The 22,727-nt window shown below is 35.7% G+C and overlaps 1 protein-coding gene and 1 long non-coding RNA gene across 45 annotated transcripts in view; one reads left to right on the plus strand and one right to left on the minus strand.

Moving 5' to 3' along the window:
• The window catches only part of LOC127874641 (uncharacterized), a 218,893-nt gene that overhangs the window by 100,735 nt on the left and 95,431 nt on the right, over positions 1-22,727 (minus strand). The gene's annotated exons all lie outside the window — the stretch shown is intronic.
• Positions 3,597-11,759, plus strand: LOC127874961 (uncharacterized). Of its 2 annotated transcripts, XR_008047196.1 has the most exons (3): positions 3,597-3,695; positions 3,976-4,543; positions 11,533-11,759. It is a non-coding gene; the product is annotated as an uncharacterized LOC127874961 (long non-coding RNA). The 2 variants fall into 2 exon arrangements; XR_008047195.1 differs by having other exon boundaries at positions 3,659-4,543.

The following is a 22,727-nucleotide window of genomic DNA, read 5'->3' on the forward strand; positions in this document are numbered from 1 at the left end:
TGATTTTAAATTCTCAAAATGAACAACATAGTTATAGCCCGGACAAGCTCATTTATTGCCATTTTTGACTTTTGAACTTTAAGTGTGACCTTGACCTTGGAGATATCGACGTATTTCTTTTGCGCAACACACCGTCCAATGATGGTGAACAAATGTGTCAAATGATTTTAAAATCTCACAATGAATGACATTAGAGTTATGGCCCTGACAAGCATTTGACCTTTGAACTCCAAGTGTGACCTTGACCTTTGAGATATCAACATACTTTTTTTCACATGCTACAAGTACCAAGTCATTTTAAAATCTAACGATAAATAACATAGTTATGGTCCGGACAAACTTTCAGTTTAAAACACACTAAGTGACCCCGTGACCTAGTTTTTTACCTGGCATGACCCATATTCAAACTTGACCTTCACATCATCTAGATACAACTTCTGACCAAGTTTGGTGAAGATCAGATGAAATTTTAGGACAGACAAACAGACCGACCGACGGACGGACAGACCAACAAAGTGACTCCTATATAGCCCCCATTACCAATGGTAATTGGCGTATAATAAAATGTTTGTTAAACAATATATACAAAAACGTGTAACCGACATTAAGAACATGTACAAGTCATGTACACATATCAAGGGTGTTGAAGGCAAATGACAATAAAATATAAAACTGTGAAATGATCAAAATAGCGACATGTAATGTTCAATGCGTTTTAAACGGATTGCTTAAATAATCCTAGCACAACTTTTCACGCACGATGACGGTCCGATTGTAATCAGCGTCTTAATTGGTCGCGTGTTCAGCTCATTAAAGACCTTTAAAAATATCATTGTATCATTTAAGATGCATTGTGTAATGCCAACATCAATCTACATTTTAAGTCTGAGTCGAATCATGTTTAGTCACGCCTTTTAGCTTTAGCGCCTAAACACAATAATATTTCACGCCTTGGTGAGCGCGCTTTTGTTTAAACGATGGGATGGCAATTAAGCCTTAAACTACAATACTTCGAGCCTCGGTGATTGCGCTTTTGTTTATACGGCGGGTGGGCGATTAAGTCCCCATGTTGGGAAGCATCCCTATAAACGAGACATAATAACAGCTAAATACACAGATCGGTGTTTCGAAGTCCCAAGATTCCGGACTTAACGGGGCAAAATATTGCATAATAAATCCGTTACCCTTGACTTTCGTCCGCATCACGAGATTTCCGGACTATCGAGATCTGGATAAAAGCGGGGTCACTGTATTTATATTAATGCAAATGTGGAAAGTGAAAGTAAAAGCACAACAATGATAATATTTAACAAAAAATAGATTCATTAAACTGATTCTACAATACTCTTAATTTAGTGTTCTCACAGTCCTTATAATATAAGAAAAACAAGAATATAAGTAAAACTTATCAATGCTCCCCAATTATGCGCTAAGTTAATATATGGGTTTATTTTAAGAATGAGTTCCAGAAAAAGGCAATATATGTGCAAATCAATGAGCCAGAACAATTAGTAACATCTGCATTGAGAAAAATTATAAAGGAAAAACCTGACAAGATGCACAAGTACACCCTAACAGGACACTGTGATCAGTTTCACCATATAGGGATCATGATCAAGTTTCTGAGATATTTGTGTAGAGTATTTAAGAAAACTGTTTTTTATTATTATGCACAAATTATACATATCAGAATTATAAACAAGACCTGTCAGATAACAGCGCGCTCGACTATTCGAGTGCTTGACAGTGTAAGGCCTAAATTAAAATTGAGTTTGTTTGCCCTTTACCGACCGACCCACTTTTTACCCCCCGACCCAAAAATTTTTATTGCGATTTCTGAAAACGTATTTTTTTATTTTGTTTTTTTCGCCGATCATAAAAGAGCCAACTGCAATATTTATTCGTGCGCGTATTTATATCCCTGTCCATTATTATCGCCCTTGACCGATCTAGGTCGCTCCGATGGTTGGAATTTCATATGCCCCAGAATAGACAGTAATGCAAGCGTCTATAACCAGCATCGCGATCGGCGGTGTTCCGTGAAAATGGCCGAACGACATCATAATTAACTATTGGTTCGCAAAAGTAGTCGGACATATACGAGTTTACGTTCGTTGTACACATGTTGTTAACGTGATCCAAGATGGCGGACAATTAAAAGAAATAACGATGCTCAGCGAGGATAAATGACTATCGAATTTACGACGGACATCATATAATTAGTATGGATTAATGAAAAGAGCATGTCTTTCTACGATGGAGCATACGTTTTAGATACAAATAAAACTCTTTTTTTTTGGAAATGTATGAACTGAATGTCACAGAACAAGTGTTTGAAAATTGGAATGCAGTCTACTTGCAAAGAAAAATACATCTAACAGTTACAGGATTATCGTTCGAAAATGCAAAATAAAAGACAAACATGATTTGATTTATATGCAAGTGGATCTGTGTTTAATCAGATTCATGTGCATATTCTGCTTTATTATGTTTGCACACTAAACAGTTTACTGTATTGGCATGTTAGTGAAATGGATATGTAAAGGTAAACTTATTTAATATATTAATGTCTCTTAGCTAAATACATCGACAACACTCAAGTATATATGTTTAAAGCGTTAATATATCCACAAACTGAAACTAACACCCTTAATTTATTTCCCCAAAACAAGTTTTCGTGCTTATGTTAAAGTACACTCCACGCGTTTTCCCCAATTTCCCTCCATACTCCGCGGGTTTCGACCTGGAGGGAGATTAAGAAAATCCCGCTATACGCGGCGTTTGCATGATTTTGGACGCGGCGGTTAACGATCGGCAAAACTGATAAGCCGACGCGGCGGCCCTCGGCGTTGGCAACGCGGGGAAAACTCCGCGTTTTACAAGATAACGATCAATTTTATTTTGTTTGACTTCCTGATTTTCAAATAAAATTACATTTATTACAAGTACATACATGTACATGTAGTATAATATTTACAATTAAAAAAAAAACAACCAAGATAGATCGATCCCGACGTGGTTGTAGAAGTAGTTGTTGTTGTAAAGAAAACTCGTTGATTTACGACACACAAAACGTCGTCTTTCAACTAATACTTACCATTTAATATAAACACAGTTTGCAACATTGTTTTTATTTTGATAATTTAATCCAAAAATTTCATGTTATCAGGTGATTTTCTATACTGAACATGTATACAAATGACCAAGGACCCTAAAAATCTCGCAAATCTGTGTGAATTGACAGTTTGACGTGTAACCGGTTTAACTTTAACTAGTTGGGTGTAACCCCTAATAAATTATAATGAGGGTATATAAGCAAGCGTATTATTCAGCACGATTTGCGGGAAAGCAGTCATCCATATTGGTTGAAGCAGTTGTTCTTCACTTTTATTCTGTTTTCTATAAAGGTATGTTGTATTTTAACTATGTAAATTTATTAGTAATATGCTAGTCTAGATGGCCATTGAATAGTGCTTTTGTCGGTATTGTATTTATCAGTTAAATATGTTTGTTTTCATTGACCTTGGTATTGTTTATGATGGCAGCATAATTCTTTGTATTTAACAGTCATAACAAAGATCACTTTCTTTTCTGTATGCTTGCACATATGAGCTAATATTGCAGTCACAGCACTGGGCATCATCGGCAGTCAAGACTGGGGTCATAAGCTGTCATAGGAGGCCAATCCACAATTGGTATGTCATGTTATTGGATGTATTTTTTATCAAGTTCAGATTTGTATCTTTTATTATTTTGATGATTAGCATTGGAAATGTAATGCTAGTTCGATCTATTGTAAGTTGTCGATCTATTGTTAGTTTTCGTGGTATTGTGCTACAATATAGCGAGACCTTATATTGACGACCACTAGATATGTATGAATAACATAGTATTTATTTATGATAACATACTTAAATGTTATTGTAAGTCTGTATCAATTTATATTATTGTAGAATATTGTTATTGTTATTTCAGGGCTTTGACAACTTTGCGACGCCTTTGTGATTTCTCTGAGACGCTTTAAATAAGCTGTTTATCATAGTTATTTCCAGAGATTGTATTACAATTATGTAATCATTAAAAGTTATAGTGTTGAGGGAAAACTAAATTAAATGGACATGTAATGAACCCAGCTTATGTGTTGTTTGTATATATTCATTTTTATAATATAAGGAACACAATTGCAAGCCACAAATGGCGCCCAACGTGGTTATATTTTAGATTTCTCTCATTTAAGAACTGAACATTAATTTAAAAAAAAAATAATAAAAATAAATGAGTATTGATGATTGTTAAAGATTGTGGAAAATCTTTGGTTGTATGGAGGACGTACAGCTTATTCGGTAGCCAGTGGTCGGAGCAGTTGGCGTGTGCAGTGGAGCAATCCAGGTGGCATTCTGAGCGATCATTGGGAGCAACGAGCGATTATTTGTTGGGAGCGACGAGCGATCTTTAGGAGCGAGTAGAACATCAGTGCCTGCAAAGTGACTGGAGCGTGTGACATTGACATTACCGTGTGATTGAGAAAAACACATTTGTATTTGTGAGTACCAATAGTGGAAGGCCATTATTTATTAAATTGCAGTTGAATTTCTTTATTTAATTGTCAATAATCCATTGTGGTCCATATGCTGTAAATAATTTGTTGTTGTTTTAAAACTTTTGTTTTTAACTGCAATTTATTAAATATCCTGGGGAAAAAATTATATTATTAAACAATTGATTGGGAAAGTGTCACAATTGCATGATACCTTAGCAATTTTAAAACATATTCCTTAGTGATGGTTTCTTTAACTAACAAGTCTATTTAGTTAACTATTTGAAGCAACTTTACTATTCTTAAATACTTCGTAATATTGCCATCATATTGAAAACCTTACATAAGGGTATATTTGATTGGTTTTGTGTTATTACAGTACTTTTCAGTGGCCACCAAGTTTATTTCAGAGGTGTTGTTTGTCTGGAGGTGGTGATCAGCATTCAAATCGCACAGCTATTAAATTAACGGGTAGTTAATTTTCAATCGTGCTGAAAGCTTCACTTGCTTAGTATTATTCGTTGGGGATTTGACATTTCATTGACATGTACACTGTGACCTTGTCAGAAAATTGTTGACAACTATTTGACCTTGACATTTTATTTTCAGGATGGACACAATTTTTGCGAGTTTATAACTCATTTAGTGTATTATTTGGCAGTTTTGCAGTTTAATTGTTAAATTAGTTTTTTCATTCGTGCTGTAAACAGTGGGAATATTAATTTAATATTAAACTTGTTTCCACAATTTTAGAGTTTCAGATTTCCAGAAAATTCTGTGTGTATTTTGTGAATTTGTCATACAAGTTTGTATTTATTGTACAAGTTTCAATTTTTATAAGTCTCTTTATTTATTAGTTGTTATATTTGGAAAACATAATGACTAGTAGGTCACATGAAGAGGAGGATTCTGATAAGAGTGGGCTAGCAAGTGGTGGATGTGAACAAGAGCGTACACTTACAACAAAGGAACAGAAGCTGCTAGATGCCCTCAGAGAACTGAACATGGATCCTCAGACAGAGAGTGGAGAAGATATAGGTCTTTTTGTGAGACGACTGACAAAGAAAACAGACGAAGAGAGGAAACCTAGGGTGAGTCCATTTGAGTATTCCATGCCAAGATTTTCAAGTTATCCAGAAACAGGGACCTACCATTTCCCCAAACTTTCAGCATTTTCTGGAGAAGACAACAAAGGGGAAGCAACCTGGGATGCCTTTAGATACGAAATACATGCACTGTTGACAGAGGGAACATTTACAGAGAAGCAAATTATGCTGGGACTAAGAAGATCAATGAAAGGTACAGCAGGTGATATTTTACGCAGATTAGGACCAGGTGCATCTCTACACGAAGTGCTGAAGAAGCTCGAGAGCACTTATGGTAACATAGAGTCCCAAGAGTCTGTGATGCGAAAATTCTACTCATGTACTCAAGGCGCAGAAGAAGTGACTGCATATGCTTCAAGACTAGAAGATCTCTTTGCCCGAGCCATAGAATTGAAGGCAATCAAGCGAGGAAATGATGAGATCCTGAAACAAGTTCTATTTCAAGGGCTGAAGTTAGACTTGAAACACATCGCCCAATACAAGTATGACACGATTGATGATTATGACAGATTCAAGATTGAGTTAAGAAGACTAGAAAAAGACCTTCAAATGACAGACAAGAAAAGGACCTGCAATGTTGCCCAGAAGCCAGAAAAAGAAGAAAAGTCAGAAATCAATGAATTAAAGGCCATGATTCATGAGTTAAATAGGAAGATAGAAGACCTTCAGAAAGGAAACAACAATCCCAACTACTATGTAGGCAGAGGTATAAGAAGAGGCAGATTTCAACAACCACCACTACAAAGAGGAGGAAGAGGGATGTACAGACCTTCCAGACCACTGGGTAGTAACAATTTTAGAGGACCATGTTATGCATGCGGTGATCGGGGTCATTTTGCGAGAGACTGTCCCAATGATATGCAGAAGGGAAAATACGGAAACAGAAATTTAAAAGAGTAAGTGCTCTTATTGAGGGATCGAATGCAGGCACTTCATCTAAAGATCCCAAATTAGTAGGAGAATCCAACGAAGCAAGCATATCCATCAACAACATTGAAACCCAAGCACTATTGCATACAGGCAGCTGTGTTAGTGTGATTTCCAACTCATTCTACACCAATAACTTTAAAGATATCAAGTTACAGCCTCTGACAGAAATTTTACATGTGGAATGTGCTGATGGACAGATATTGCCCTACTTAGGTTTCATTGAAGCAGATTTAACAGTTAAAGGTATTCCAAAGTCTGAAAATCAGCCATGTTTATTTTTGATTGTACCGGATACAGCTTATTCTGCACGAACACCTGTTATTTTAGGAACTAATGTATTATCTGAACTTTTAAGTAAATGTAAAGGAAATTTAGGAGAAAGGTTCTTACAGAAAGCAGATCTGCATGTACCATGGTATCTATGTTTTAGAAGCATAGTACTCAGAGAGAAGAAATTAAAACAGAACAACAATTGTATAGCTATCGTCAGAAACGGAGTGCCACACCAAGTGATAATAAAACCAAATGAAACAGTGACAGTACAAGCCTACACAGACAAAGAAATGGATTATCCAGTCACATCAGCTCTCATTCAGGAATGTACAGAGAGTAATCTACCCAGTACTGTAGAAGTCAGTCCAGCATTAGTTATGTCTGGGAAGAAGAGTTTAACCGTCACATTGACCAATCTATCTACCAACACAGTATGTTTGGCACCGAAGGCTATACTATGTGAACTACAACCAGTAGAAGTCACAGCAAAAGTACTTGACAGATTAGAGGAAGAAAATCTAGACATCAAAAGAAAGAATATAGTAAAGGAACTCAGCATTGATGAAGATAACATTTTAGATTCTGAACAAAAAAGAGCCTTAACTGATCTGTTAATGAAACATAGGAGCATTTTCTCTACGAGCGACACAGATATTGGAAATTGTACATCAATCAAACACAGAATAGATTTGCATGATGAAAGGCCATTTAAGCAGAGACACAGAAGAATTCCCCCTGGAATGATCAATGAAGTAAGACAACATATAGAACAACTACTAGCCTGCAACATCATTAGACCATCTAAATCTCCCTTTTCATCCAACATAGTCCTTGTAAGAAAGAAGAATGGAAAACTGAGACTTTGTGTGGACTACCGTATGTTAAATGACAGAACCATCAAAGATTCATTTGCCTTACCAAGAACAGAAGAAATTTTTGACTGCTTAGAAGGGGCCAAGTACTTTACAACCCTCGATATGAAAGCAGGATATCACCAAGTGGAAATTCTAGAAGAACACAAGGAACGCACCGGATTTACAGTGGGGCCACTCGGTTTCTTTGAATTTAATCAGATGGCTTTTGGGTTATGCAATAGTCCCGCTACTTATCAAAGACTAATGCAGGAGTGTTTAGGTGATTTTAATATGAAAATTTGTGTTATTTTTTTAGATGACCTAATTATTTTCAGCCGCACCGTGTCTGAACATTTAGAACGGTTAGAATTAGTTCTTTCTAGATTGCAGGAGTGTAACTTGAAACTGTGTCCTGAAAAATGTCAATTTTTTAAACAACGTGTTAACTTTTTAGGTCACATTGTGAGCAACGAAGGCATAGAAACTGATCCCGAGAAGATTGAGAAGATACGAAATTGGCCAAAACCTCAAACCCTAGTGAACTTCATTCTTTCTTAGCATTTGCAGGTTACTACAGGCGATTTATAAAAGATTTCAGTAAAATTACAAAACCTCTCTCAGAATTAATTCCACACCCCACAGGCAAGAAAGCACAACAGAAGAAAGATGCCAAAGAATGGACATGGACAGAAGAAAACCAGCAGATCTTTGATAAATTGAAAATAATTCTTACATCTCCACCTATTTTAGCTTATCCTGACTTCCAGAAACCCTTTGAACTTCACACAGATGCATCAACACAAGGACTAGGAGCAGTTTTATACCAACAACAAGATGACAATAGGAAGAGAGTGATAGCATATGCCAGCCGACAACTAACAAAGTCAGAAAAGAATTATTCCGCATTTAAACTAGAATTTTTAGCGTTGAAGTGGGCCATTACGGAGAAATTTTCAGAATATTTATCACATAGTCATTTTACAGTGTACACTGATAATAATCCACTAACTTATGTTTTATCTTCAGCTAAATTAGATGCCACAGGTCAAAGATGGGCAGCAGCAATTGGAGAGTATAATTTTGATATTTTTTACAGACCAGGCGTACAAAACACAGATGCTGATGCTTTAAGTAGATACCCACCAGGAAAAGTTTCAGACTCGAACAATCATGTAGTACTAGATAACAATGTGGTTAAAGTTATATGCAATTCTCTTCAAAGTATTGAATGTTATTTTGAGACGTTACCTTGTTTATCTTTAAATGTAGTAGACATAGCGGACAATTTCGGACAACCTTTGGCACAGATAGAAATGCGTGAAATTCGGAGAGCACAGAGATCTGACCCTATCGTTGACAAATGGCAAAGAGCAGTTATTGACAAGAGCCTACCACAACAAATACATAGTAAGCAAGACATTAACATGAAGAAGAACTTTGCTAATTTGAAGATCAAGAGAGGTATTTTGTTTAGAGATATTCAAGATCAAGGTACACATATTGAACAATTAGTGATCCCTGAAGTTTATAAAAGTGATATTTTGAAAGGTCTTCATACAGACGTAGGACATCCGGGAAAGGAACGAACGATGAAACTGATACGAGAGCGATTTTTTTGGCCAGGAATGTCTTCAGAAGTAGAGCAATACGTGTCTAAGTGTGACAGATGTTTAAGAAGGAAAACAGCAACTAACACAAGAGCACCTCTGGTAAATGTACACACAACCTACCCACTAGAGCTTGTTTGTTTTGACTATCTCTCATTAGAACCAGCAAAAGGAGGATTCAACAGCATATTAGTTATTACAGATCACTTTACCAAGTACGCACTAGCTATTCCGACCAGAAACCAGACAGCCAAGACGACAGCAGAAGCTTTCTACAACAATTTTATCATTCATTACGGTATCCCAACAAGACTCCATTCTGATCAAGGCGCAAACTTTGAATCTGATTTAATCAAAGAACTTTGTAATATCACCAACATGAAGAAAACACATACATCTGTATACCATCCACAGGGAAATGCCGGACCAGAAAGGTTTAATAGAACTCTACTAGACATGCTGGGAACTTTGGAAAACGAACAGAAAAGTAACTGGCAGAAATACATTAACTCATTAGTTTATTCCTACAACTGTACGCCTCATGAATCAACAAAATTTTCACCTTTTGAATTGATGTTTGGAAGGAAGCCTAAATTACCTATTGATGCTAAATTTGAAAGATCACAAGAACAATCATGTAATAAGACAAGTCAGGAATATATTGAAGATTTGAAAGATAGAATTAAAACGACAAGAGAAATTGTAGAAAGGTATATTTCAAAGGCAAAGGAAAAGCAGAAACATTCATATGACCTTAAAGTAAGAGGAGCCAAGGTTGAAGTAGGAGATCATGTCCTGGTGAAGATAATGGCTCATGGTGAAGGAAAACATAAACTTGCAGACAAATATGAAGAAGAACTATATATCATAACAGAACAACCGCATGAAAACATCCCGGTATTCAGGCTTAAAGGTGTAGAAAGTGGTACACAGAAAACTTTACACAGGAATCATATATTTCCAGTGAAGGCTTGGGAAGATGTGGACGGAGAGAGTATACACGAGGTCATAGAGCAAGCGGGGATTTCTAAAGCAATAGGAAAGGATGCATCCGGAGTTGGATTAATGAAGGAAGAAAATGAACCGTCCCAGAGTGACAGTTCCGATGAGGATTGTACGAGTTTTATACATGTTCCCAGAACAAGTATTTGTGGGGACGCCCACAGACACGAGGAGAAGATTATTAACAGATGTATGGACTCGAGTGATGTTGTACATACTCAGCCCATACCCGCTGGAGAAGAAGTGAGTGGAACAGAGAGGGAAGAAAACGCGATAGAAAATGGCTGTCCGGCTGTAGAAGCTGGTAGGAATACGGATGAGGAAGAGGAACAAGTGGGAAGGAGTGAAATTATCGCAGAGGCTGGGAATGGATCCACAGAGCCAGGAGTAGAAACCGATGAGAACACGACTCAGGACACTGCACTGCAAGAGCAAGATTCCAACAATGCAGCGCAAAGAAAGAGAAGACAATTACCTCTACAGCCTGTTAGAAAATCTGAACGGCATAGAAAATTACCAACTAAATATGCTGATTTTCATATGTTTAGTTTAGTAAACAGACCTTTTGACAATAGATTTCATGCTTTAGAAGTATTAATGTCTTCAGGAATATTAAAGAGTATGGAGTGTGAAATCGCCAGAAAGATAGTAAATGCTATCATGAAGTAAATGTTTTATGAAATTTGTATAGATGTATTTTAACAATTTTTATGATTTTTAGATATTTGTGAGGACACAATTCCTTCAGAGAGGAGGAGAGATTGAATGATTGTTTGAATAATTGTTTAGGTGCTGTATTTAACAGTAATGTTATAATGTATTGTAAATTTGTTGCAGATAGACAGGTACATTGATGCTGCATCTGTATTTATTATCAAATAATTACTGATTTTTTTCGTTTTTCAGGTTTTATCTATAATTATTGTGTACATGTATATATTTATAATGTTAAGTGCGAATGCTGTTGCACTTGAACTATGTTTTATATGTTGACAATGGACAAAATGAAGAATGAATATATATACGCTATGACTATGACGGGACGTCATTTTCAAAGGGGGGAAATGTGTAACCGGTTTAACTTTAACTAGTTGGGTGTAACCCCTAATAGATTATAATGAGGGTATATAAGCAAGCGTATCATTCAGCACGATTTGCGGGAAAGCAGTCATCCATATTGGTTGAAGCAGTTGTTCTTCACTTTTATTCTGTTTTCTATAAAGTCACAGCACTGGGCATCATCTGCAGTCAAGACTGGGGTCATAAGCTGTCATAGGAGGCCAAGCCACAATTGGGCTTTGACAACTTTGCGACGCCTTTGTGATTTCTCTGAGACGCTTTAAATAAGCTGTTTATCAGTTATTTCCAGAGATTGTATTACAATTATGTAATCATTAAAAGTTATAGTGTTGAGGGAAAACTAAATTAAATGGACATGTAATGAACCCAGCTTGTGTGTTGTCTGTATATATTCATTTTTATAATATAAGGAACACAATTGCAAGCCACAATTCTAGATCTTTTTCATATTGCCTCACACTACATTCACACAAAGAGATGTGCAGAGCAGTTATATCTTATTATTATATTACAATATACAGGTATTCACTGAGTATTCACTGGGTAGACAACCTTCACTGTGTTGCAAATGTTGTCCCCAGGGTCATGATTGATTGAAACATAGTAAAGTCGCTTAAGCATGATACATACGCCCCAGGGTAATGATTTATTGATACATAGTAGACAGCAACTCAACAATGTTACATACATGTATGCCCCAAGGATTTGATTTATTGAAACACAGTAAACCAGGCCTTTTTCTGTCTATTTTGGGAAAAAGTACTTAGCAAAATTGGGATTTTTCGAGTCGCAAAATCTTCCAAATTGGGAAGAATTTGCATCGACAAAAGCATTATTTGGGAAATAATTTTTCTGATTTTTTCTTATTAAATATAAGGTTTTCATAGATAGGCATTGCCCAAAAATGTTAAGAAAGTATAAAACTGTTTTTTTTTTACCATGCAACAGTCATTGTCCACTGCTAACGTAAGTATGTGTATGATAAAAAAACACAGACTTTGTTATGCTTGAAGTTCAAATAAAATACATTATAGATCAATATGTCATTAAGGATTTTTAGGATTTTTTATGAATATTCACAGTCGAAGGACCTTCATCCAACATATTTTTATTCAAATTTCAAGTTGCCAAATGTCTGGAGGCAACCATTTTTTGAAACACATAAGTAAAGCTGAACATCATAAATGTACAGTATTGAAATGTTAAGGAGCTACAAAGGGAAGTGATTCTGAATCTGGCAGTGGAAAATGTTCATCACTTGCTTGCTAATGGGCGAGTCAGATTCTGGGTTAACCGTAGACTGACTGGGGGTAGTATATCCCCACAAAACATTCAGTTTGTGTGTGACTTTCGAGTAAATTTTTCGTATTTCACTTCGATAGTACTTCAAATTATGCGACATTTTTAGACTGCGTCAGATTTCCGTATTTTTTTACCCAAATTTACTATTTCGAACCACAGTAACGTTGAAAGTGAAACTAGTCCATATTTATTTACCTCAGACCATCGATATTGATTCTCAACCAATTTACAATAATTAATGCGTACACATACCTTATAATTCTGAATAATCCAGAACTTCAATATTTAAAAGCTTAGTCTCAAGATCGCAAAATTGCATTATGGAACACTTGATACGATGACGTTCTACTCTTTGGCAAATTAAAACACAGCGCTTGATTATTTGAAACATGGTACCTACCGGGAAACGCATTTTTCGGCTTTCATTATTTTGGTCGGATATTGGGAATTTTATTTTGATAATTGGGAAAAAACATCCATATTTGGCATTGGGAATAGGTCTGACTATCAAACCTGTGAGATAGGCAGAAAAAGGCCTGAGTAGACAACCACTAAAACATGTTAAATAAGCACAGGGTCATGATTTATTGAAACAAAGTAGTCAGCCACTAAACCATGTTACATAACCCCACGGTCATGATTTATTGAAACATAGTGAGTAGACAGCCACTAAACCATGTTACAATTACGCCCCAGGGTCTTGAGTAATTGAAGCATACAGGGGTTTCACTGGCCCCCAAAAAGTTGTCGCAACTTTTTGGTGACATGAAATCCTTCAATTAATATGACCTTAATCCGAACTTATCTTTCATGACAATCAATAAAAAAATATGTTCAACTAAATAATGTCTTTGACTATGTAATTACTTTAATAACTATAATTTTCTATAATTATCCAAATTACAAGAAATAACTTTAATAAGTCTGAATATTATTTGTATATCAATATGATAAACATCACAGGTGACAAAAATAATCAAATAATTTTAAGTCGAGACAAGCTAAACTTTAAATTGACTTCAATGCAAGAGTAGGCACTGACTATTAAGGAGTCCTTGGACACCATGGAGTGGTCCACTACAACAGCAATATGGTCTTCTTTTACTCCAGACATGTGATGAACATAAACTTCTGATCACAAACACTTATAATCTTGCCCCTCAATCAACTCCCATTAACAAACGTCATGGATGCACCCTCGCTTAAAACACTGGCATCTTATTGACTATGGTATCTTGAGAAAAGATGTACTAATGACCAAATCGATGTCAGTTACCAAATTCTCGACACACTACCGCTTCATCATTACCAAGCCCAACATATACATATTCAGCCCAAACAACGTTGGCAAAGAAAGAAGTCCCCTTAACCCTTGATCTTTGCCAAGTTAAAGACTGCCAGCTGCATGCTGTCTTTTGTGAATGCTACAGCCACAAACACTCTTTGGGCAAGAAACACAAAGACTGGTTTGATGAGAGGACATTCAGCAGTTATTGGATGAGAAACACCATCTCCACAAAGCCTACTACAGAAACCCCAAGTCCATAGCCAGGAATGATGCATTCAACAACATAAGCATAAACTTTGTAAGATGCACGATGCTTAGATCAGCAAACAAGAGCTGTCAGAGGACAGCGCGCTCGACTATTCGAGTGCTTGACAGTATAACGTAAGCCACCATAGGGAAATTTTTCATATTCAATATTTTATTAGACTATCTTTCGAAAACAAAAAAAGGAAAAAAAAAATATTGAGAGGGGGTGAGAGGGGGGAATAATGTGGGGTGTGTTAATTTATTAGATGATTTAAAAAAAAATTGGGGGGGGGGAGGTTGGGGGGAAGGATTCTGGGTAGGGGCGTGGGGTATTGTTTGGGTGGAATCCATTGTGGTATTCAGGTAAGTGTTGTTTTTGTCAAAGTATTAATAAAATCTGATCACAAATAAAGAAGTTATGGCAATTCATTTAAGCAAAATGTTTTATTATCTAAGTATAAAAGGGGCCATAATTCTGTAAAAATGCTTGATACAGTTGTCTGCTCTGGTTTATAGGTTGGGGTCATGTTGGTAAACAAGTATGCAAAATATGAAAGCAATATGTCAAGGGACATAGGAAATATTTGGGGTAGTACGCAAACTTTAACATAGATTTAGCAATAATATGCATATTTTAAGTATAAAAGGGGCAATAAATATGTCAAAATGCTTGATACAGTGGTCTGCTCTTGTTTATAGGTTGGAGTCATGGTGGTAAACAAGTATATATGCAAAATATAAAAGCAATACATCAAAGGACATAGGAAATATTTGGGATAGTACGCACACTTTAACATATATTTATTAATAATATGCATATTCTAAGTATAAAAGGGGCACTAATTCTGTCAAAATGCTTGATACAGTTGTCTGCTCTTGTTTATAGGTTGGGGTCATGTTGGTAAATAAGTATGCAAAATATGAAAGCAATATGTTAAGGGACAATGAAAATATTTGGGGTAGTACGCAAACTTTAACATTTGCACACAAACGCCAACGCAAATAAACGCTAACGCTGCGCTGGGGTGAGAAGTATAGCTCCACTATATTTATTTCATATATAATAGTCAAGCTTAAAAAACAATAACAATACAAACAAGGGACACGCACAGAAATCAGGTATTCCAATTCTAATGCATTTTCAATCAATGTTATAATATATTAAATCATATTAATGATATTTTAATAATCTATCAGATTAATTGAGTGTCTGTATTATTGGCTAATGTTTTAAGCAATTATATTTGTTCATTTTATTTATTATAAATATATATGTATATTCAACATGTACAATTTTAAAAACTTGCACTTTCGGACCAGCATAACTTTTTATTTGGGAAGCAGTACTGAGTAGCAAGCATAAAAGAGTCGGGAATCAGTAATGAGATGTAAGCTGGGAAGCAGAATGAGTAGTAAGCATGAAAGAGACACATTGGAAAACCATGAGAATTTCGGGAATCAGTACTGAGTAGTAAGCATGAACAAACCACACTGGAAAACCAAGAGAATATCGGGAATCAGTACCGAGTAGTAAGAATGAAAGAGCCACTATGTAAAACCATGAGAATATCGGGAATCAGTACTGAGTAGTAAGCTTGAAAGAGCCGGGAATCAGAACTGAGTAGTAAACATGAAAGAGCTGGGAAAAAGTGCTAAGTAGTAAGCAGGGAATCAGTACTGAGTAGTAAGCAGGAAATCAGTACTGAGTACTAAGCTTGAAAGAGCCGGGATTCAGTACTAAGTAGTAAGCATGAAAGACCCCGGAATCAGTACTGAGTAGTAAGCATGAAAGAGCCGGGAATCAGTACTGAGTAGTAAGCAGGAAAGAGCCGGGAATCAGTACTGAGTAGTAAGCTTGAAAGAGTCGGGAATCAGTACTGAGTAGTAAGCAGGAAAGAGCCGGGAATCAGTACTGAGTAGTAAGCTTGAAAGAGTCGGGAATCAGTACTGAGTAGTAAGCAGGAAAGAGCCAGGAATCAGTACTGAGTAGTAAGCTTGATAGAGCCGGGAATCAGTACTGAGTAGTAAGCTTGAAAGAGTCGGGAATCAGTACTGAGTAGTAAGCAGGAAAGAGCCGGGAATCAGTACTGAGTAGTAAGCTTGAAAGAGTCGGGAATCAGTACTGAGTAGTAAGCAGGAAAGAGCCAGGAATCAGTACTGAGTAGTAAGCTTGATAGAGCCGGGAATCAGTACTGAGTAGTAAGCAGGAAAGAGCCGGGAATCAGTACTGAGTAGTAAGCTTGATAGAGCCGGGAATCAGTACTGAGTAGTAAGCAGGAAAGAGCCGGGAATCAGTACTGAGTAGTTAAAAGGGAATCAGTACTGAGTAGTGAGCAGGGAATCAGTTCTGAGTAGTGAGCATGAAATAACCACAATGGAAAGCCATGAGAATATCGGAAAGCAGTACTGAGAAGTAAGCATGAAAGAGCCGGGAATCAGTACTGAGTAGTAAGCAGGAAAGAGCCACAATGGAAAACCATGAGAATATTGGTATGACATGGTTGAAGACAAGAGTATCAAGGGGTAAATTGGGTAAACATGTTACTTCTAGAATGTTCTTTTTTTTTCGGCGTAAGCTGCATAAGCCAGCTTTTCACCTTAGCCTGACCTTTGTAAGTGTCCAATAAAATTCCAATAAAATTTCCCGTGGCTAGGTACGAATGAATACACTTCATTTATTCCATTGGCTGATTTGAGTATACCACCAGAACATTGGAAACATATCCGCGTCTTTGTAACACTGTTTTACTGTATGAAACAATTTTATCTCGAATGAAAAGGCTTAATAGATGTTAACAGTTTTACACTCAATTTTCGACATCAATACAGTTTGTGCGTACACTTTTTATTTTCAGAGTATTACCAGCGCAAGAGCGTTTATACTTAAAAGGCTATGTTCTCATATTTAGTACTTACTTCCTTATTCCTGTCAACATGTTAACATGTAAAAGTATAAAGAGCAATGGAAGCGAGGCCTCACTTTAAAGCATTGCATTTCCACCCGCGAGGTACATCGGGTCAATTCGCGGACATTCAGAGTTTATATACAGGTCATCACCGGAGTTGGCGGCCAGTAAAATAATCGTTATATAATAAAGACGCTATCCGTGAACTAGGTGACCTGGAATTTTCTTTAGACCAGAAATATGTTAAATGAAGATATTCAGCAATATAATTATGGTATGTAAATAATAGATTCTTAATGTGTTTTCAACAATACAATGATAAATATTATTGTTGATAAATTTAACAATAATTATTCGTCCATATTGCTTAATGTACTAAAGTTATATTATGAGCATGTAACAGTTTATAGGTGTCTATCGCAACCGTTGATTATTTTTGATGTTTCTACTTCATATACACTTATATTAATTAATGCAGCATCATCATACTAAAACAATATACCAGAAAGAGAAAAATAATGCATTTGAATATCAACTGTACTTTCGTTTGACAACTGATCATGCGTTTACGAGTAGAACCTAAATTTAGTTTTAGTGCAGATTTGTTCATACGACACAAAGACACGAAATTGTTTTACGGATCATTTCAGCTTACAGGACTGGGTGGGTCACGTAAGAATATCGAATATAAAATATATTTTTATAAACAACTGGTAGCAAGGTGAGTTGCAGATAATTAATCATTAACCACATTTTAACTAACTATTTTGACCTGTTAATTCTTTTCAGCTCAATTCAACAGTGCAAAATGCCCATAATATCACTTTAAGCATTAGCACGATGATAATTGATACTGTTAATAATCGAATCAAATAGCAATGCCCGACAAACCACTAAAACAGGTTTGTTCGAAGAACGCGCCTATAAATACGGATACTTCTCGTGTGGCCGGTTGACTCATATGTTTAAATTTCACTTCCATTCTTCTTTTGGTTTTCTGTTTTGTATCTATAGGTTTAATTATGACCAGCAATATGTTATAATGTAAAATAAGCCGCGAAAACTCCCCGTACTGCGTGTGATGCAGCTAAGAACTGCACAGAAAAAGACATTCGCTATCCTTGATCTCATTCATTAAACTATTTACGCCGTATATCTTTTTTAAAGATATTTCTTGTTTCATTTGACGTAGCGATCTAGTTTTTGGACCCAGTTTTGTAATAGACAATTTTTTTTTATTTAGACCAATGTTCTGACAAAGTTTCGTGAATATTTGAAATAAATATACTCTCTAGTGTTTTAACAGTGTAATTTTTGATAACGGGCAATGCATGTTTAAAGATGGGAATAAATGTCATCACAAAATCACTACGTAAGCACATTGTGCTAATGTTAGCTAAGAAGAAAACAAGCTAGGTACATCTGTATTAGAATTGACAGAGCGCAGTCAACAGGGTTTTTATTCAACAAGTTTGTAAATAGGCTGGGGTCCTTTGTGTTGCAAGGCGTTTGACTGAAACTGGTTAATGGAATTTATTTTTTCTGCTTACATTAACTATAAACTTGACTATAAAAGTGTTTTACCATAATAATACAATAATGTACACATTGAATCTTCTGAAAACAAAGTTGTTGACCGGACTGTGGTTTTCATTCGATTAAAGCAAAATACTTTTTCTAGTGCATACTCACAATGAGGGTATTGTTCTAGTCTGTATATGCTTCCGACATCACTTAGTTAGAATTGAACACTTCTCACTATCAACAGACCAGCTGTCAATAATCTTTCTTGTTACGAAGAACACTAATGGTTTTCAAGCAAAGGTTTAAGTGTGCTGGCATGACTAAGTATTAAAATCTTCCTTTCGCAGTATGTAGATGGTGTGTATGTAGAGCGTGAATATTAACCCTTTGCATGCTGGGAAATTTTTTGTCTGCTAAAATGACGTCTGCTGAATTTCTAAAATTAGCACTTTCTTCGATTGTTTTTCAAAGAATACTATCAGAATAGCAAACAGTTTGGATCCAGATGAGACGCCATGTTATGTGGCGTCTCATCTGGATCCAAACTGTTTGCACAGGCCTTCAAAATTAAAGGGTTAAATCCTTACAATGGTAATGTTATCATAGCAAATTCAACTAAAAGCTTCTTTATATTTGACAAGTTCAGTGTTTTAAACTTCAAATTGGCGTTGATAAGTCAATGTTAACTTCATCCCTGTTTTATGCTAAGTTCCTATTGATGAATATATTAAAATATATTTATATTAAATGTAATTTCCATGTCAGTCAGCAATTTAGAATTTAATCAAATAATATATTATGTTAAAAAGTACTACATGTTGTGTATAGATGATTGCTTCCGAATGTAGTAACCCTTTACCACTTAGATATGCATTTTGACTCATTTGAAGTCCCTTTGAAAGTTTTATTTAATACAATACCTTTCTTACTAGTTTTAAGTTTTAAAGGCTTCATTCCAACCATGAGCCACTGATGAGCAGCAAACAGCATACCACCTGAAGAGCCCTCCGCCCGCCAAGGGTGAAACTATAATATGTCCCGTTTTTAAAAACGGGCATATAAAAAATATATTATCTAGATCTCTGATGTATGTTTCCATAGATGTGACATTTACTCCTCTTTTGTTTTAAATGCAATCCTCTTTTTCTATATCGTTCCCACGACATAATAACTCGATGGAACGAGTTAGCTATGTTGTGGAAATGACTAACTAAGTCAAGAGAACGCGAGAAAAAAGAGGGATGCAAAACTAAATACATGAGTGATGCAATGAAAAAAGATCAGTGCATTAAATAAAGGAGGATTGCATTAAACAATATACTGTACTCCTCTTTTATTTAGTTTTGCACTCCTCTGTTTTCTATCTTGATTTTTTCCCTGTACTAAGTAAGCCGTTCCCACGACATAGCTAACTTGTAACATTCCCACGAAAAATAAGTCGATCCCTTCAGTTGGTTAGCTGACAGGAAAATAACCGCATTTGCTAAAACTATTTTTAGAGGACCAAAATACAAGATGAATTGATATAAAAGCAAAGAATATTTAACAGTCATTTTGTTATACAAATTATGTCAACCTCTTTTTGTGACCAGCTTATACAACTGCATTCAAATTTAAACCGCTGTTGTAGAGGATCACTATGCATTTACAACATTATAAATACATTTGCGAAACCTAAGTGACAAGCCAGTTCAGAGTATAACAAGTTATAAGTAGTTTTGGTCTAAGTGTTTAAAAGGATGTGGTTCATGGAGTGCGAAATGTAATCTAGACTTCAGGATCATAACTAACATTAAGGATGTTAGTCAACATAAAAAATAATAAACCTATTGGCTTTGCATGTTGGGGGCACTGATGGTGCATAGTATGTTGATATTTATAAAATCTACATAAACCATGTGACCCTTAACCATTCAGACCAAGTTTCATTTGACTAAAACAAAATATAGCATTTATAGTGTCTATAAGTTTTTCTAAGAATTTAAATGGTAACCTAAGTTTTTAATACACTTCACTTAGAATTGACAGTTTTTAGCATAGGTGCTTGCACCTATGCTTAAGGTATATACCACATTTTGAAAATCCACATCGGTCGGTTACCCTTTATGAAGCCTTACCTGATCACAAATCAGACGAAATATCTATTTAATTTAGCATATGGTAATTCTTACAATTTTTTTTTTTGGAAACGTTTTTCTAACGTTTTCTTCCAAGAATATTGCTGACACCTTTTTTAGTGAATTTTTCTAAGACCGTTTTATGTCAAAAAATCTTCTTATAACCTAAAACAAATTTCGTTCGTAAAACAATTCTGTTCTTGTTGATAGTGACCTCACACCTAATTTATATGGGATCCCAATTTCTATTTCCTTCGTTTACTGTTCTGTGAGAGGTCAAATGTTTACATAACTGAATTAATAAGGCCCTGGTTAAAGTATATGTAACATTTCATCGGTTAATTATAAATAGAAATTAAAACATATTCTCAGCAGGAAGTGGGGCATAAAGCACTTTTATTCTTTGAAAATGTGTAAAAAATGGCGGAGTACGATGAATGTTTTCTGATTTATGACATGGATTCTGACGTGCCTTTCTATGGATTTGATGAAGTAGAGTTTAAAAGTAATAGAGATGTGTTAATTGAAGTTAAAATGATTTACTTTGAGCCAGAAATTTACGTTACGAGTAGAGTTAACGGTTTAAATGTGGCATCGGATTTAATGGATTCGCGCGAATTCTGGACGAGTGCTGTGTCTGTAAAATATTAAATGGAAAGCTGTAAATGTATCAAGTCGGAAAAGAAAACGGATGGTTGCATAATGGTATGCGTGAAATAATGTAATTCTACGTATTTATTTTCATAGTTATGTCATTTTGTAGCCATTCACATTCGTCACTATTTGGAATTCCCGTTTCTAAAAATAGAGCATTTTGTTAACAAGGGGGGCGACTCGTGATGTCAGCAATCGTTAAGGCTACAATATACTAAATAATCGAGTCATGAAGGGCTGTACTTTCTAAACAAATCATCATATTTTCCTCGAAGGCATGTTATACACTTTGTTCTGGTTTTATCGTTTGGAGATATTGATAGGGTAAGCATAGGTGTTCACTACTTAATCCCTGAAATAGGATAAAGTTGGAGATTAAAGTAAAAAATGGCACTGCAAAAGGTTACAATCCACTAGAAAACGGCCGAAAAAGGCGCAAAAACAGTCGATTTTGATTTGAGTCGAATTTGTTTTTGGTTTGAACATGACAAATCTTTTTTATTGCTTAAATCGATTCAGCTAAGAATGCCCGTCAAGAAAAGGTATGGTTATGGGGGTCTCTATGTGCAAAATGTTGTATTTATTTTCGCTCAAAGTTGTCGCTTTTACATCGAAACATATAAGGAAACTATTAAGTATATTTTGACCTAAACATTTACTTCAGCAGCAACTTCCCTGTATCTTGCAACTATGCTTTCAGCGCCATCGGCGCTCTCGTTGTGATATTGCTATGATACAAATTCGGACCAATAAATCATAAGAGTAGCTTCTACAGTTTCAACAATTTTTGCGTAACCTTTAACCTGTTGACCAGTTTTTATATCCATTGACCCAAATTTTACCAAGGCCTAAATATTTTTCAGATAAACAGTTTTATTTCTATAGTGAAATTATGTGCATGAATTAGCTTGGAATATGTTTTAATTTGCCATATCATAATGTCAGAGTTTGCTTTACTAGATCTGTACTGTAACTGTGATCTACTTTTAGTCATTTTTTTCACCCAATTGGGAACGGGTCCGGTACACATGCCCTTGGGAATTTTTCGCGTCGAAGGCAATAGTATGAGTCGCGAAATCTCCCAATTGGGAAAATCAAGTTGTGATTGTACCAATTGAAGAATGGTATTTTAATGAATTTGCCTACACCATCTTCAACTTGTCCCACTGTTTCCAGTGTTTCATGAGCACCATTGCTCGGTGCATAGACTTTGTCATCAACACACTCAAGTATCATAGGACTTGTACAAATAGCTTCGTCATGTTCGTCGTCAATCTGCATTTGGCTACTGTCATCTTGGA

This window comes from Dreissena polymorpha, chromosome 1 (assembly GCF_020536995.1).
Source record: "Dreissena polymorpha isolate Duluth1 chromosome 1, UMN_Dpol_1.0, whole genome shotgun sequence".
NCBI classification, from domain to species: domain Eukaryota; kingdom Metazoa; phylum Mollusca; class Bivalvia; order Myida; family Dreissenidae; genus Dreissena; species Dreissena polymorpha.